We start from the raw sequence: 19,122 nt of genomic DNA, 5'->3' as shown, positions 1-19,122 counted from the left end.
CACTCGCGGGGCTTCTGTGCAAGGCTTTATTCTCACAATAGTTGCTAGATAGCTGAGAAACACAGGAACAGGGTTCGTGATGCAAGCCAAATTCGTCGTGTATCCTGACGCGTTTCGAAGGCGGCTGCCTTCTTCTTCAGAGGAGGACGAATAAAGTTTTCAGCGTAGTGGCAGGAAATGCCCTCTTTTATGTTCATGACACGCCCCTGGATGGGCGCCGTGCCTTATGGTACTTGTATTCCTGCAAGTGATGCCTTGTCGCTTATGGCGTCCGAGTCCTGAATTCTCAATTGTCGGGAAACAGCCCTGGACTGGAAACCGCATCGCCAACCGGGCAGCGTCATGGTGTTTGAGCAGGGGAGAAGATATATTCATCTCCCCACAAGCTGGATGCTCGCCATTACAGGCTCTTTCCATCTCGCTGTTAGGCGTTGCTCGACGTGATGCAGTTTCACTACAGCGCTCCTATCCCCATCAGAACGTCGTGCACTCTTCTCAGGCGGGTGCGGAGAAGAAAGGTGATGGGACCTTTCAGATATGTGCGCTCAGAGTGTAGAAAACACCAACCACACTCGCGGGGCTTCTGTGCCAGGCTTTATTCTCACAATAGGTGCTAGATAGCTGAGAAACACAGGAACAGGGTTCGTGATGCAAGCCAAATTCGTCGTGTATCCTGACGCGCTTCGAAGGCAGCTGCCTTCTTCTTCAGAGGAGGACGAATAAAGTTTTCAGCGTAGTGGCAGGAAAAGCCCTCTTTTATGTTCATGACACGCCCCTGGATGGGCGCCATGCCTTATGGTACTTGTATTCCTGCAAGTGATGCCTTGTCGCTTATGGCGTCCGAGTCCTGAATTCTCAATTGTCGGGAAACAGCCCTGGACTGGAAACCCCTCGCCAACCGGGCAGCATCATGGTGTTTGAGCAGGGGAAAATATATATTCATCTCCCCACAAGCTGGATGCTCGCCATTACGGGCTCTTTCCATCTCCCTGTTAGGTGGTGCTCGACGTGATGCAGTTTCACTACAGCGCTCCTATCCCCATCAGAACGTCGGGCACTCTTCTCAGGCGGGTGCGGAGAAGAAAGGTGATGGGACCTTTCAGATATGTGCGCTCAGAGTGTAGAAAACACCAACCACACTCGTGGGGCTTCTGTGCAATGCTTTATTCTCACAATAGTTGCTAGATAGCTGAGAAACACAGGAACAGGGTTCATGATGCAAGCCAAATTCCTCGTGTATCCTGACGCGTTTCGAAGGCGGCTGCCTTCTTCTTCAGGGGAGGACGAATAAAGTTTTCAGCGTAGTGGCAGGAAAAGCCCTCTTTTATGTTCATGGCACGCCCCTGGATGGGCGCCGTGCCTTATGGTACTTGTATTCCTGCAAGTGATGCCTTGTCGCTTATGGCGTCTGAGTCCTGAATTCTCAATTGTTGGGAAACAGCCCTGGACTGGAAACCCCTCGCCAACCGGGCAGCGTCAAGGTGTTTGAGCAGGGGAAAAGATATATTCATCTCCCCACAAGCTGGATGCTCGCCATTACGGGGTTTTTCCATCTCGCTGTTAGGCGGTGCTCGACGTGATGCAGTTTCACTACAGCGCTCCTATCCCCATCAGAACGTCGTGCACTCTTCTCAGGCGGGTGCGGAGAAGAAAGGTGATGGGACCTTTCAGATATGTGCGCTCAGAGTGTAGAAAACACCAACCACACTCGCGGGGCTTCTGTGCCAGGCTTTATTCTCACAATAGTTGCTAGATAGCTGAGAAACACAGGAACAGGGTTCGTGATGCAAGCCAAATTTGTCGTGTATCCTGACGCGTTTCGAAGGCGGCTGCCTTCTTCTTCAGAGGAGGACGAATAAAGTTTTCAGCGTAGTGGCAGGAAAAGCCCTCTTTTATGTTCATGACACGCCCCTGGATGGGCGCCGTGCCTTATGGTACTTGTATTCCTGCAAGTGATGCCTTGTCGCTTATGGCGTCCGAGTCCTGAATTCTCAATTGTCGGGAAACAGCCCTGGACTGGAAACCCCTCGCCAACCGGGCAGCATCATGGTGTTTGAGCAGGGGAAAATATATATTCATCTCCCCACAAGCTGGATGCTCGCCATTACGGGCTCTTTCCATCTCGCTGTTAGGCGGTGCTCGATGTGATGCAGTTTCACTACAGCGCTCCTATCCCCATCAGAACGTCGTGCACTCTTCTCAGGCTGGTGCGGAGAAGAAAGGGGATCGGACCTTTCAGATATGTGCGCTCAGAGTGTAGAAAACACCAACCACACTCGCGGGGCTTCTGTGCAAGGCTTTATTCTCACAATAGTTGCTAGATAGCTGAGAAACACAGGAACAGGGTTCGTGATGCAAGCCAAATTCGTCGTGTATCCTGACGCGTTCAGAGGAGGACGAATAAAGTTTTCAGCGTAGTGGCAGGAAAAACCCTCTTTTATGTTCATGACACACCCCTGGATGGCCGCCGTGCCCTATGGTACTTGTATTCCTGCAAGTGATGCCTTGTCGCTTATGGCGTCCGAGTCCTGAATTCTCAATTGTCGGGAAACAGCCCTGGACTATATATATATATATATAAATATCACTTGTTCCGCTTCCCAATGCGCTCTGGAGTCTCGCCAGCCGACAAGCAGACACGGACACAGACCAGTTAGGTGCTGAGATTTTATTTGCAGAGAATAGTCAAAGACGTTTCGGCTCAACGGAGCCTTGTTCACATGATATATATATTACCTACTGGCGGTTGCCAGTAGGTAGTTATAGTTAGGATTTTTTTCAATGTTAAATCTCAAAATTCTATTTGGAATAACTTTGGCGCCGGTTGACGAATCTGTCTGAAAATTTCCTCAAAATGGCCTCGCGGAGCTCCGGTCCTTCCCTGAAAGTTTGGGGGGGGATTCATCAAGCGTGGTCCGAGATAAACGGGGGGTCCCAAAACGCGTTTTCCCCATGTTAATTTCCATAGGGCGGTCGATTTCACTTTTAGCTTGAACGGCTGAATCGATTTACACCAAATTTGACAAAATTGTAGGGACTGGTAGCCCGATGGGCCTTTGCTATGTCTCAAGGTATGTGCTCCAGTGGATTTTGAGTAATTTAGGTTAAAAAAAATATATATATCTATAGGCACGCCCCGGTACGCGCACCGGGGAGTGCACCGGGCGCGCCACGCAACTTGCGCGCAGAAAACTGATTGGCTCTCAGGTGTCTGTAAATATTCTGAACAGTCTGGAGCGGTCGCCATCTTGTGTCTTGGTAAAATCGAGACACAAGAGGTGGCAAAAACAAAGGGGGGAATTGACCATAAGGGGGCAGGGTAGACCCCCTGACCCGCTAGGTTTGATGTGGGGGCCATTAAAGAGCCCCGCGGGGTCTCAAATGTTTTATTTTTTTTTCGATTTTTGCGGGGGAGCGCCCAGTACGCGCACCGGGGAGCGCTCCTGGGAGCGTACTATGGGGAAAAAATATCACTTTTAAAAATTGTATGTTTATTAATTGTTCTTTTTGTTGTTTTTTTTTAATTTAAGTACCAACATGTAGGTATCAATGCAGAGTCTATAATTTAATATACACCGTTTCCTTTGTAGATTTCTTGCATGTTGTTACAGAAGTTATTGTGGCATATGGAATCCATAGCGTAGTCTGTCAGGAAAGCAGAAACAACATTGAGGCAGGAGATGAAAAAGTGATGTTAAATACACATTGGAGATAATATAGTGGGAGAAAGGAAGTAACTATGAGCAAACTTTCTATGTAACACAAAAAAGTTGCACAGTATACTATAAGTCTCACTTTATATTTTAAACATTTTTGATCTACTTGATGAATTACATATAAAAATGAATAATGGCTCGAACAATTTTTGATTATTAAATATAAATGTATTCTTCTGATTCTTTTTCATAATTTAATAAAACTTCTAATAATATATTGTCTGGAATCTCCTCATTTACATTCTGTGTTTCCGTTGATTCCAAACACTCAAGTAATTCAAGGACTCATCCATAAAGTCAATGTTATCATTTTCAGCATTTTTTCCATCATGGTTGTTGTCCAAAACAATTTCAAAAGAAATATTCTTTTCTCCTTCCATTTTGTTGCTGTAAATTGCATAAAAAATAATTATATCAGTAGAGATAGGGCACTGTTGGGTTTAAGTTCAGACATGTAGTTTGGATTTTTTAACAGTGAAGTTATCTTTGGGCAGTGTATGGTATCAGGTTGGAATTTGAAATATAACAAAGAGTATGTGATGAAGCCTAAGTAAATTTATAATAATATAAGGGAAGCCTAACTCAATCCATAACTATAACAGAGAAGCCTATCTCAATCTATAACTATTACAGAGGGATAGTATATAACTAACAGAATATTTTTTCTCAAATTAACTTAAAGTGCACAACATACTTCACTTTCCAAAATAACAAACTTACCTTTGAGAAAGCAGTTGAAGTTGTCAGTGTTATTTCTTTTCAAATGTACTTCAGGGCGGGTAGTCAAAATGGCTGTGTTTCCTTCTCTTTTTTTTTATTTATGTCACAGACCATGTCATGAGTGATGTAATATGTGATGTCATCAGCAGTGCATTACACGCGCAAGTTATAGTGAGTCCAACTAACTATAACGTGGAATTTCATTGGTTTCATGTCAGTAAAATTTCCAGCTAACTATAACTGGTGTGAAACCTATGGTTTTTTCAGTGAATTTCTTAGGTCTTTTAAATGCTAATTCCTAACTATAACTGGTGTGAAACCTATAGTTTTTTCAGTGAATATATATATATATATATATATATATATATATATATATATATATATATATATATATATATATATATATATATATATATATATATATATATATATATATACATATATACATACAACAGGACATTATAGTTAGGCTGACATTTCACTTGCATAAAACAGAAAAATTCAGCCATTATACTTAGCTGAGCTAACTGTAACTTGCGCCCCCGCAATGCACTGCTGATGGCGTCACATATTGCATCAATCATGCCATGGTCAGTGACATCACTCATGAAATCACTGATGACATCTCAAATTACATCACTGATGACATCATCCTGTGAGAGTGTGTGTGTCTAAAAAGTTTAGGATATATATATATATATATATATATATATATATATATATATATATATATATATATACATATATATATATATATATATATATATATATATATATATATATATATATATATATATATATATATATATATATGCCAAGGTGTATTCAAAGAATGAGTGGGTGTATGAGTGGCTTTATGGATGATTTGTTGGGTGTGTGACTGACTGTATGAGTGAGTGATTAAATGCATCTTAGTAATGTATGGGTGAGTGAATAATCTGAGTAAATGTGTGTATCAGTCTGTCAGTTGGTGTGTAAGTGGCTGCATCGGCTGGTGAGAAGGTATATGAGTGTCTATATGGGTTACTGACTAGTTGTCTGAGTACCTGTATGGGTGACTGAGTGTCTGTGTGGGTGGGTGAGGGGCTGTGTGGCTCCCTGCAGGGATGTAAGAGTGGGTGAGTCCCTGGGTGTATGGGTTCATGATTACATCCGTGAGGGATGGTATAGTTGAGTGAGTGTTTGGATGTATCAGTGGTATATGGGTGAGTAACTGCATATGTGAAAGGCAGTATATGTGAGTGTTGGAGTATATAAGCGACTGTATGTGTGAGGGAGTGAGTGAGTGAGTGAGTGAGTGAGTGAGTGAGTGAGTGAGTGAGTGAGTGAGTGAGTGTGAGAGTGGCTATATGGCTGAGTGTGTGCTTGTGTCAGTGATTATAGAAGAAAGTAAGCATGTGTTATTAGCTGTATGAATAAGTGAGGTGGTATGTGTATTGTATTGTATATGAATTTGTATAGTGCCATGTCACCCACCGGGTATCCTGACACTTAAGATTATCCTACAGACACTGTGCGACCTGCGACTATACAGCAGAGAAGACAAAGGCACTAAGACTTAGCCATGTTAGTCCCTTTGAAAGAGCCAAGTGCATAACTTTTTTCTGAAGCTGTGCAGATTCTCGATTTGTTTGAGATCACGCAGTAGTTTGTTCCACAGACGCAAGGCTGCAGAGCTCAAAGATCTACCTCACATCCAGGTCTTCTTAAATCTGGCTGTACATACTAGTTTGGCAGATGATGAGCTGAGGTTTCTAGTTGAAACATACCAGGAGACTTTGGTCTGCAGTAGTCTAGGTCCCGTTCTGTGTACTGCTTTATGGACAATGCAGAGCAATTTGATCTGTACTCTGTGCAGGATCGGCAGCCAGTGGAGATCCTTCAGCAATAAGGACACCGAGGACCTATGTTGGATATGGCCCTTTCTGGCAGGTTCACCCCTGAACTTTTGCCTTACGCTCTGCCATGGTGGTAGTGATTTTAGGCCTCTGCGCACTTTAGCACCGTGGCCCAGTGTAAAGTGCGTTTGCTCTCTGAGTGCGTGTGGTGAGATTGGCCTGCCCTCCCATAGGAATGCATTGGGGATATGTGTGTCTATGGTAATTCCTGGTATGAGGGGAGAGCAGGGTCGAGTTTAGTATGTGCAAACTCGTGTGAAGAAATGTGTGCACAGATTTATTGTGGTTATTTTAGAAATGCCACTTTCAGTAGTTGGCATTTCTGTGTGCTGTGTGTCTGCCTGCATGATGTGAATTGCATGTCTGGCTTGTGAATTACAGGTGCTGGACGATGTGGGTGGCTCCAGGAGTCAGGATGAGTCTGCCCAGTGGTGAATAGGGAGATCTGCATGTAGATGGGAGGGAGGAGTTGCACCTGGGACCTGAATAGAACTGTGCCTTACCTCCACAATGCTGGCGCCACCTCCTGTGGTGCGTCTGATGTCCATGGCCTGACCTGTGAAAAGAAGGAAGGAGTCATGTACACAAAGTGCTCCTGAACCAGTTGTATCTGGTTCCCCAAACCCTGCACCTTTGCGCAAAGGTAAAATATTGTATAAATATAGGGACTGTGACCCAATGTAAATGTTCACTCTTGGTGTGCTGTTCCTGCGGGGCGTGCTGCTGCTGGGGCCTGGGGGGGGGGGGCTGTCATGAGGGCTTGCCTCCCTTGGCCCTGCTTTGCCCCTGGACCTGGGAGACCTTGTTTGGGACCCTCGTTGCTTTTCTTGATGCCAAAGAACTTACTCTTCCACAAACAGGACTTTATTCTTATGCCCCTAGCGCCTGGGAGCGCTTTATCTTAATTTTCCCCTTTGGGAGGGAGCCACCACCATGGGGATTCCCCCGTGATGCCTGCAGCGGCGGGGGCCTTCCCCGCTTATGTTTATATTTTTCCCATGGGTGCCCACCCCACATGGTTGCTTGCTAATTATCTTAAACGCGGGTCCCCACCCTGCTCTCTGTTTTAAATCAGGAGGGAGCCTACCATCATTGTCCATGTTATATTGATTTGTAGATGCGGGTGCCCACCCCGCGTTTTACTGTAGAGGATGGATCAACGCTGCCGCCCGCGTCGGGGCAAAACCGGAAGTCAGGCAGCCCGATGCCTGGAGTGGGACAGGGATTCCGCTTGAGGAAAAGAAATGCCGCCCGCCGTCCGAGATTCGCCCGGAACCTTGCATGCTCCATCTAGAAGTCCTGGGCCCCAGGAGGGGGCCCAGGTGAAGGGAAGAGTTAGCAGCGGCTGCCGATGGCAGTGCGGGGCTCCCGAGAGTGAAAGGGAAGCCCCGCACTGCAACAGGAGTGTTGCCGGTCCCGCACCATAGAGAGGCCGGACGAAGCCTCCCGCCGAATGCCACCTCCTGATTTGAAAAGGAGGACGCCGCAGAGATGCCTCTGAGAGAGAACCGGCGATTGGGGGCTGCACTGGGAGCACTTGTAGTGCTCCTCCCTACCCTTTGCTGTACTTCACAGCTGCGCCGCAGTTGCGGGCAGCTGCATCAAGGGGGGGGCACATGTTTGTTAAAGGGCCCGAACGTACAATAGCGGTGCCATTTTCCAGAGCGGCCCCGGATGGCTGCGGGCCGCTCCAACGCTTGGGGGCATTATCTATTTACAGAGCCCTGTGTGGCTCCAACGCTTGGGGGCATTAATCATTTTCAGAGCCCCGTGTGGCTCCAACATTTGGCTATTTGATTTCAGAGCCCCGTGTGGCTACAACGAAGGGGGCACATTTGTTTTAAGGACCACTGAGAGCCCATGCCACATTTTAGTATTTTCAGCTGCCCGTTTAGGTTATTCATTCTTTGGAGGCATGTTTGAAGTTATTAGTGAGATTCATTTCTCTGCCCTAGTACTTTTCCTCACAGCTGCGCAGCACTTAGTACCAGCTGCTACGTTTAGGCCTGCGCAAATTGTGCACTCCTGACTCTTGCTGCATTTGGACAGAGGGCAGTTGAGCCCCTTAGAGATGGCTAGTTTGCCAGGGGAACTATCAGTTTGTAGGGCACCACGCCCTAGTGTGGTTTATGTGGTGCTAGGAAATGTAATTCATATACTATATTTTACGCATCCTGTTTTTATGCTTCTAGATGTGATTTTATGGTTATGAGGTTTTACCTACTGGGTTAGGTTCTATTTTATCCTCTACTGTGGTTTAGGTACGAGTTATTCCCTACTACGGTTTATGTTAGTAAGTTTACTTCCTAATGCGAGTTATGTTTAGGAGGTTATGGTCTACTATGTTTAGGCATATGAGGTTGGCGCAGAATGTGTTTCTCGCCGGATGTGGTACTGTACATGATATGATATATGTTACAGGAGGATGCTGAGTATAGTTTTTGCCAGTAATTACTGGTTGTGGTCTATGTTTATGATATGTTCTTACTTTTACTATTTTTACCAAGTGATGATTCTGACAGTGGCCCACATGACCCTGTCATGTGCAAAAAATTCCCCTGTAAATTTTGCCCAGTGCCAGTTGGCACAGTGTATATTGTGTGATTACCATCTATTGTGTTCTATGATAAAGCAAAGGCTATTTGTATATATAACCTTGTGTGGAGTTCCTTTTGTGGTGTGCCTAGTATGTTGTTGCTGTGTGTTGAGCAAATGCTTTACACATCGCCACCTGGATAAGCCTGACTGCTCGTGCCAAGCTACCAAGGGGGTGAGCAGGGGTTATCTTTGGCATGTAACTCCCTTTCCCTGACTAGAGTTGTGGTCTCTGCCTGGCTTTGACTCAAGCCTTAGCCAACCAGAGATCCCATTTCTAACAACCTAGATTGTTGCTTTAAAGCTAGCTTGGCTGCTAGTATTTGGCTTCTCTGCAATTTTTTTTATCAGAAACATTTCTGCTTCAAGTAGCAAGGCATTGCAGTAATCAAGCCTGCTCATGATGATATCTGGCAGACAGTGGTAGCAGCGGAATTATTTTCTGTAGGGCTCTAACCAAAGACATGCAAGTGCTGATTGTTTTTCTTTACTTGCAGTCCTATTTGTAAATTATTATCAAATAGTACCCCAAAGTTACGAACTGTCTTTGATGGAACCAGTGGGTATCTGTTGGGAGAGGCCAGAAATCAGCAGGTAGAGGGTGAGCTATCTTATTTGCTGTGCAATGTACAATCTCTATTTTACCCCCATTAAATTGCAGGTAATTGTCCCCAAGCCATGTTGAGGTTTTCTGCATACATTCATGGAAACTTTCCTGAGATACTCCTTTAGAGCCTTCTAGTTAGAAAATAAGCTGTGTGTCATCAGAATAATTCACTACTTCTATTCCGAAGGATGTAATAATGGAGATGAGAGTGCGCCTATATATATTGAATAGGATCGAGCTTATTGCTGATCCTTGAGGGATTTCATGCCTCACAGAATTGATTTTAGAGACAAACGGAGGAATAGCCACTGCTTCCTCTCTGTCTGACAGGTATGACTGAAGCCAATTAAGTGCCGTCCCTCGAATCCCAAATTCCCTAAGCCTTTCGAGTAGAATCTTATGATTCACTGTAATGAATGCAGCTGACATGTCCAGTAGTATCAGTATAACCGATTGATCGGTGTCAGCACGCATTCTCATCTCTTCCAGGACTGTCACCAAGGCTGTATCCATGCCGTGTGCGGGCCAAAACCTGAATTGGATTTAATATAATCCATGATTTTCTTCTATGAATTGTGAAAGAGCTTTGCCAACTAGTCTTTCCACAATCTTTACTGGATAGGGCACCAGAGAAATTGGTCTGTAGTTGGCTGGGCATATGGGGTCCAGTGTAACTTTTTTCGGGCTCACCACCGCCTTCTTCCAAGACCCAGGGACCATACCATTACTCAGTGACTGACAGCAGATTTGGTAAAGTAGAGCAAATAGCTTAAGATTGAATTCTTTCCACAGTCTATGCACAAGGGGGTCCATTGGCTATCCAGATGAGACACTTAAATCTGTTTTATTAAATTCTTCCTGTGTGGGGATCTGAAACTGACCTATAATTACCTGTGGATCTTTATCTATTCCCTCATTCGGCTTCTTTATAGCTGTATAGGTGAGTACATGAAAGTGTGATTGATTCTTTGTGTGACTGAATAGGTCTGTGAGTAACTCAATGGGTGAATGGCAGTGTTGAGTGTCTGTATGAGTGTATGAGCGCATATATCAGTGGATGTATTGATGAGTGACTGAATGCATGAGTGACTGTATGAGTGAGTAAGTGGATGTGTGTAGATGTATAAATTAGTGAATGGGTATGTACTAACTGGTATTAGTGCGCTATGTTTTCAAAAATGGTAGTTAGTATTTTAGAGTAGGTATATGAAAGGTTATATTAGCGTTTGAGGAGTGCATCAGATATTAAGTTGATATATAGACACACATATATATATCCTCCAAAAACGCTCCTGCTGCTTGAAAGAGCACTCCGCACCCAGGTAAGTGAAACCACTTTATTGCCACGATGAACATTGAATTTGACTCCTGATTCTGCTCCCCAGCCTACACGTTTCAAAGATGTCCGCTTCTTCATCTTGGGCTTGTGATGCAGCGCAGAAACGGCAGTTCTAGGTCCTTTTCCCACAATTCATAGTGCTTGGTAGCAGTTCATTAAAGCTATAGTAGCATGTAGGTATATGGGACTTGTAGTTCTTCTCTGCCATACTCTTACCCGCAGTGGGTTCTGCAATGCACCAACTTCTTAAAGGGATTCAGAGGTTCTGTACGATGCCCCTGCATTAAGGCACTTCAGTGCGCCCCGAGTGAAATAAAATCTTCATTTAGTGATTGGCCTCTGTTGCGCCGGTTAAGGCAGGACATTGCCTGCTTTCACATTCTTCACGAGTCCGGCATTCGCCTTATGTGGGTGGTACTCTTTCCACGGCCAGAAGCAGCCGTGCATACATATCCTCCAAAAACGCTGCTGCTGCTTGAAAGAGCACTCCGCACCCAGGTAAGTGAAACCACTTTATTGCCACGATGAACATTGACTTTGACTCGTGATTCTGCTCCCCAGCCTACGCGTTTCAAAGCTGTCCGCTTCTTCTTCTTGGGCTTGTGAGGCAGCGCAGAAACGGCAGTTCTAGGTCCTTTTCCCACAATTCATAGCTCTTGGTAGCAGTTCATTAAAGCTATAGCAGCATGTAGGTATACTGGGACTTGTAGTTCTTCTCTGCCATACTCTTACCCGCAGTGGGTTCTGCAATGCACCAACTTCGTAAAGGGATTCAGAGGTTCTGCATGATGCCACTGCATTAAGGCACTTCAGAGCGCCCGAGTAAAATAAAATCTTCATTTAGTGATTGGCCCCTGTTGTGCCGGTTAAGGCAGGACATTGCCTGCTTTCACAGTCTCCACGAGTCCGGCATTCGCCTTATGTGGGTGGTGCTCCTTCCACGGCCAGAAGCAGCCGTGCACACATATCCTCCAAAAACGCTCCTGCTGCTTGAAAGAGCACTCCGCACCCAGGTAAGTGAAACCACTTTATTGCCACGATGAACATTGAATTTGACTCGTGATTCTGCTCCCCAGCCTTCGCGTTTCAAAGCTGTCCGCTTCTTCTTCTTGGGCTTGTGATGCAGCGCAGAAACTGCAGTTCTAGGTCCTTTTCCCACAATTCATAGCGTTTGGTAGCAGTTCAATAAAGCTATAGTAGAATGTAGGTATAATGGGACTTGTAGTTCTTCTCTGCCATACTCTTACCCGCAGTGGGTTCTGCAATGCACCAACTTCTTAAAGGGATTCAGAGGTTCTGTACGATGCCCCTGCATTAAGGCACTTCAGTGCGCCCCGAGTGAAATAAAATCTTCATTTAGTGATTGGCCCCTGTTGCGCCGGTTAAGGCAGGACATTGCCTGCTTTCACAGTCTCCACGAGTCCGGCATTCGCCTTATGTGGGTGGTGCTCCTTCCACGGCCAGAAGCAGCCGTGCACACATATCCTCCAAAAACTCTCCTGCTGCTTGAAAGAGCACTCCGCACCCAGGTAAGTGAAACCACTTTATTGCCACAATGAACATTGAATTTGACTTGTGATTCTGCTCCCCAGCCTACGCGTTTCAAAGCTGTCCGCTTCTTCTTCTTGGGCTTGTAATGCAGGGCAGAAACGGCAGTTCTAGGTCCTTTTCCCACAATTCATAGCGCTTGGTAGCAGTTAATTAAAGCTATAGTAGCATGTAGGTATAATGGGACTTGTAGTTCTTCTCTGCCATACTCTTACCCGCAGTGGGTTCTGCAATGCACCAACTTCTTAAAGGGATTCAGAGGTTCTGTACGATGCCCCTGCATTAAGGCACTTCAGTGCGCCCCGAGTGAAATAAAATCTTCAATTAGTGATTGGCCCCTGTTGCGCCGGTTAAGGCAGGACATTGCCTGCTTTCACAGTCTCCACGAGTCCGGCATTCGCCTTATGTGGGTGGTGCTCCTTCCACGGCCAGAAGCAGCCGTGCACACATATCCTCCAAAAACGCTCCTGCTGCTTGAAAGAGCACTCCGCACCCAGGTAAGTGAAACCACTTTATTGCCACGATGAACATTGAATTTGACTCCTGATTTTGCTCCCCAGCCTACGCGTTTCAAAGCTGTCCACTTCTTCTTCTTGGGCCTGTGATGCATGGCAGAAACGGCAGTTCTAGGTCCTTTTCCCACAATTCATAGCGATTGGTAGCAGTTCATTAAAGCTACAGTAGCATGTAGGTATAATGGAACTTGTAGTTCTTCTCTGCCATACTCTTACCCGCAGTGGGTTCTGCAATGCACCAACTTCTTAAAGGGATTCAGAGGTTCTGTACGATGCCCCTGCATTAAGGCACTTCAGTGCGCCCCGAGTGAAATAAAATCTTCATTTAGTGATTGGCCCCTGTTGCGCCGGTTAAGGCAGGACATTGCCTGCTTTCACAATCTCCACGAGTCCGGCATTCGCCTTATGTGGGTGGTGCTCCTTCCACGGCCAGAAGCAGCCGTGCACACATATATGAAATCATTGTTAAATTTGGAGTACACGTACACAATATTCGGACTGTTGTTTTTTATTGTTGGAGGGTAGAGGTATAAACCATTGGGTACAGGGTGGCAGGCTGTATTCCAATACTTCCCCCGATATTTGCTAGAGGGAGAGATGCATATTATGGGTATTTACCTCCTAAGGTTTTTTTACTTTAGGATGCTTAGTTTGTGTACACAGGTTTTTCAACTTATCGATTATTAGTGATGTAGATACTTGGTTAACACAACTGGATGGTAGTTAGATCTTCATATTTTGCACATATTGCGGAATATGCACACCAAATTGCTATTTTGCACATTTGACGCGAAATTTGCACATCTGATGGGCTCATTTGCACCGTTTGGTAGATTACCAAAAGAAGCACTTGCTTATTGATACTACTATGATATTGTGTTTAGAACCTGATTAAAAGAATCAGACATCCTACACTTTGAGCAGGGGGACACCTGTGATGTTTTCCTAATCAAATGACTTTAATATTAATGTCTATAACCTTGAGTATAATATGTATTTTACCATGAACTCAGCAAGGTTAATGCATTCCAGGATCATTTAATTTGTATAGTTGCATATATGTATATACAGTTTTTAATACCATGTATTAGACCCCTGCTTTTGTATTTCATTGGTATTTTACTGATATATGTGTACAAAACAAGCCGAGTTACCCGTTATTTTAATGTCATTGAAAATTCCAACATAGTATGTTTTCTATGTCCTTGCCTTAAGCACTCACACGTGACGTCAATGCAATCATCACTGGCACTTTAAAAGGTTGAAACCGATTAAACAACATTGTCATGTGAACAAGGCTCGTGGAGCCGAAACGTCATGGACTTTACCTGCACTAATTAATAAAGGAGAAAAGGAAACTTTATTGGTCCGTGTCCGAGTGTTACTTACCCTGGCTGGTTGTTACTCCAGAGCGAGGTGAGACGACGGAATGGAGAATATATATATATATATATATATATATATATATATATATATATATATATATATATATATATATATATACATATACATACATATTTCCTACTGGCGGTCGCTAGTAGGTAGTTATAGTTAGGACCTAGCTACCATAGGAAATCCGCAACATTCTATTGGGAATACCTTTGGCGCCGGTGGAGGAATTTGCGTGTAATCTTTCAAAATTCTGGCCAGCTCCGCTCCGCTTCTTCCCTGGAAGTTTTGGGGGGATTCGTCAAGTGGGGGCCGAGAAAAAAGGGGGTCCCTAAACGTGTTTTTCCCATGTTAATTTCCATAGGACAAATAGACATGGCTACAGCCCGAACCGCTGAACGGAATTACACCAAACTTTGCAAAATTTTAAAGACTGGTACGCAGAAGTGCCTTTTCTATATTTGGTGAAAATTGCTCCAGTGGTTTTTACGAAAATTAGGTCCAAAAACACGTATATATCTACATGCCCGCTTCCAGCGCTTATCGGTACGCGTACCGGGGAGCGCACCCGGCGCAACATGGAAGTGTGCGAGCGGAAAGCTGATTGGCTCTCGGGTGTCTGTCAACATTCTAAACAGTCCGGCGAGTCCGCCATCTTGTGTCTCAGTAGAATTGAGACACAAGAGGTGAAAATAAAAAGGGGGAAATGATTATAAGGGGGCAGGGTAGACACCCCCTGACCCACTAGATTTTCTGAGGGGGGCCTAGAAGGACCCTGAAGGGCTAAAATACAATCTTTTTTTAAAAAAATGTTCACGGGGTAAGCGCTGGGTGCGTTCCCATGTAATGTAAATGTACAGGGATTTATATAGCGCAAATTACCAACCGGTTTCTAAGCGCTAGCTTAGGGAACCCGTCCTGGTATTCCCCTGTGAGATACCCCCGGCAGGGTATCCGCAAGGTGAAAGCCAGGCATCCCACCGTTGTGGAAATTAAGCTAGCTATTGCCCAGAGTCGCAGAGTGTGAACCCGTGAATCGAGTAGGCACCGGAGCGAGAATTGTCGAGTCCAGGGACATTTTAGGACTCAAGACCCCGCCGAGCCGGGAATTGAACCCTAGTCATGGGCTGACCTCTGCTTCCAGGTCTGCCTCCTCTAACCAGTGAGCCACACTTCTCCACTTCTGAGCGCACCCTGAGCACACCACGGGGAAAAACAGTGTAAAGAATTAGAGTAAAAAAATAATTTAGAGTGCTTAGAGGTAGGGTAGCTCTGAAAAGAGCTGTTGTGTTATGTGGGTGTTTTTGCACCTACAAGTAGGTACCAATGCAGAGTCTCAAATTCAAGAGGAAGACTCTATTCCCCTCATCTGTAAAATGTACACCATTTATCCTATAGATGCCTTGCATGTTGTAACGCAAGTTGTTGTGTTATATGGAACCCATACCATAGTCTCTGAGGAAAGCAGAAACAGATTTATTCACATGTTTCCTTTCTTTCTCAATCTGTGGACAAAATTGGTTGGACCAGTTCCATTTTTGCCTTTGGAATATATTAGAAAATACCAAGGCAGTTTTTGGAAAAAGTGACATCAATTGCCCAAAGATCTCCTTTAAAAGCATTTCCAGACCTACCCCAGTCAAAGTGCCCAGGTCATTGCCACCACAGTGCACAATTATGAGGTCAGGGTGTGGTAGATGCATAAAGGATTTTACCAATGGTATCAATTGGTGACTTCTCAATCCTCTCTGTCCAATCCACATAATATCCACATTTGGTAAATTAAGGTTGTGAATACCTTCTGATACATACTATCCAAATAGAAGTAGTCATCTTGAGAACGTTTGTCTGTATGAAGTTCTGCAAACCTGCACTTTTAAGAGGAACATCACAGAAGATAGCAATAAAGGTGTATATGCTGTAATTGGATATGAAGGCTGTCTGGTGAAACAAAGAAAAGGCCATTTGATTAATCATCGAAAATTGAGTTGTGAATCTCCAGACAAAAGGGAATTTTACTATTTAGCTCTTTTGCAACTGTTTAAGCCATGGCGTACAGAAGAGGAACTACTTGGAGATTTTCTCAGTTATGAAGATTCTTTCAATGTAACCACACTCACTTTCTTTCAGTCCCCCTTCTTTACTTCCTTTCCCCTCTCTTCCCTTCCTTCACTCATTCACTCATTCCCTTCCCTTACTCACCTTACTCCACTTCACTCACTCCTTCTCACATTCTCTCTGTCCTCTCACTTCTTCACTGTTCTCCTCTCACTCCGTCTGTCTTACCCTCACTTCCTCTGTCCCCTCATTCTCACTTCCCTTCCATCATCCTCACTCATCTTCAAACCCTCACTGTCATCAACTCACTCTCACTCACTCCACCTTCCTTCTTCCTCACTCCACTAGCCTTACTCCCACTCCCATTACTTTATCCTCCCTCACCCTCTTTCCCTCAATTTCAATCCCCTTTTTTCACCTTGACTCATTTCTTTCTGTCACTCCCTGTCACTCTCCTTCGTTCACTCCACTTCAACTCACTCTTGTTTACAACTCACCTTCTCTCACTCCTCTTCTGACACTTGTTCGCTCTGTCACTTTCTCCCCTTCATTTACTCATTTAATTCATTCATTTATTCAGTACACATTCTCAGAAAAAAGAACGGCAAAATCTGTAAAGAATATAGCTCTTTATGGAGAATTGGAGTTAGTTCTTAAAAGAACTTTTTTTTTCTTTTCTTTTTATATATTTTTTAAACTTTTTCATAATGATTTTATATTTTTTTGTATTTTTTTCAGGGGAAAAACAAAACCAGGGATTCCAAAACTGCTCAACAGGAGCAAAAAAGAGGTGAAAAATTAGGGATGGGGATAGCAGCGGTGTTCCTCTCTCTTCCGAGCAATCAGTTCAATACTCTGCTCCCCATAACAGAGCAGTTCATCGCAGTCCATGCATAGAATTTTGATGCGTGCAAACTGCGGCTGCATGTTCAGGATCATTCTTCTACCTTCTCTTCCAAAAGCTGTTGCACCACCAGTCGAGGTGCTGGCCCCATCTCTCGGTGCATTCCGTGCCAGGTCCCTGACACTCTCCCGGGCATAGTTCTGGGGGTGCCTTCGTTGCACATGTCTAATAATGGTGGAGTTCCCAAAACTGTATTTTTTTCTGGGGTCACCACATGAAAGAATTGTGTGGCATATCTTGCATTCCACCTTTGGAGCATTTACTTTCTTCTCACCTTCTGGAATGCTGAAAAACTTCCAGATGAAGTGCTCCTTAACCTTTGGTTGAGGAGAGTCCTCATGGAGAAACTCATCAGAGTCACTGCTGCTTGGTGCTCTTGCAGCCATTCTTTCCAAAGAATTGAAGAGGAGAAACAGAGAACAGGTCTTGCTCTCTCCAAAGTGAAAGTGGTAGTGAAGGAAATGGGTGGGGTTTTCATTAGTTGTAAAAAAAACTGTTAACAACCAATGAAAAGTGTTATTTTAAGGTCACATGACTTGACGCATTTATGCTACGCGCTCCAGAGCGCTTCCGGGGGCGCTTACGTGGCACGTACGTAGGCGCTTCCGGGGACGCTTATGCGGCACGTACGTAGCAATTCCGGGGGCGCTTACGCGGCGCGCCTGTATGACATTTTGTTAGATTTTAGGAAATGCGTTTAAAGTTAAAATAGGGTTATTTAAAATCAAAAATACTACTTTTAAAAGTATGCCACTGAATGTCTTGCATTATTATTTACTTCAAATACATACTTATATTTTTTTTCGCACGTGGAAATAGCGCTCTAACGTGTACGGGTGCGTTTACGGGTGCGCGAACCCTGAGCGCTCCAAGGTAAAATGATACAAAAAATACTACAGGAAAAATACATTGAAAAACGTAATTTTAGATTTTTTTTATTAAAAATATAATAATTAATAGTTATTAAAAACAGCTATTAAAAAAACCTAATAATTCACTTTAAAAATCTTAGGTTACAACCTCGTTATAGTAAGGAATTAGCTTTTAAAAAACCTTTAAAATTCACTGAAAAAACCAAAGGTTTCACACCAGTTATAGTTAGCTGGACATTTTACTCATACAAAACCATTGAAATTCCCATGTTATAGTTAGATGGACTCCCTATAACTCGCCCAACCGCAATCCACTGCTGTTTTAGTCACATATTACATCATTCATGACATGGTCAGCTTCCTCCAATGTCCCCGTGTTGGTCTCTGCTTCTTCACGAACAGTGGGAGGAGGTGTTCCTGATATTCTGCGCAGGTTTCCATATACGCGCTTCAGAGGCCCCATTCCTCCAAGTGGCCCGGGATTCATCTGGTCTCTGCTTCAGCGGCATTCTTCATGCAAGGTATTGCAACTACCCGGTGCCCGCCTCTCATGATTTTGGATCTCTGGGCGGCTGCGAAGCAGGCTGTGACTTCACGGAGGTATTGAAATCAGCACTGTCATTTCAAACCATGCCTGCTTGACAATTGACAATGGGGGGCTGGAACGTGGGGACGGGAGGAAGCATGCAGTGACTCTAAACTCTGGGCATGGACGGTTGGCCTTCAGGAAAACTGCCACAATATCGCTATCCATAAGGACACACCACAAGCAAAACCTACCTGTACAATGGATTCTGGGGTGTGTAGTTCCTTCGAATCCCAAACAGAGTGCTGTATTCCAATGAGGGGGTGTGACGATCTGCATCCAATGAGGCTGTGGCAGTGAGAGTTGAATGACGGACTGAGTCACCAGAAAGTAATTTGACGGCATAAGAGGAAGGCCACGCCTTGGCCGAAATGC

This window comes from Lissotriton vulgaris, chromosome 1_1 (genome assembly GCF_964263255.1).
Source record: "Lissotriton vulgaris chromosome 1_1, aLisVul1.2, whole genome shotgun sequence".
NCBI classification, from domain to species: Eukaryota; Metazoa; Chordata; class Amphibia; order Caudata; family Salamandridae; genus Lissotriton; species Lissotriton vulgaris.
The sequence above is the reverse complement of the archived record's forward strand: the minus strand, read 5'-3'. Positions refer to the sequence as shown.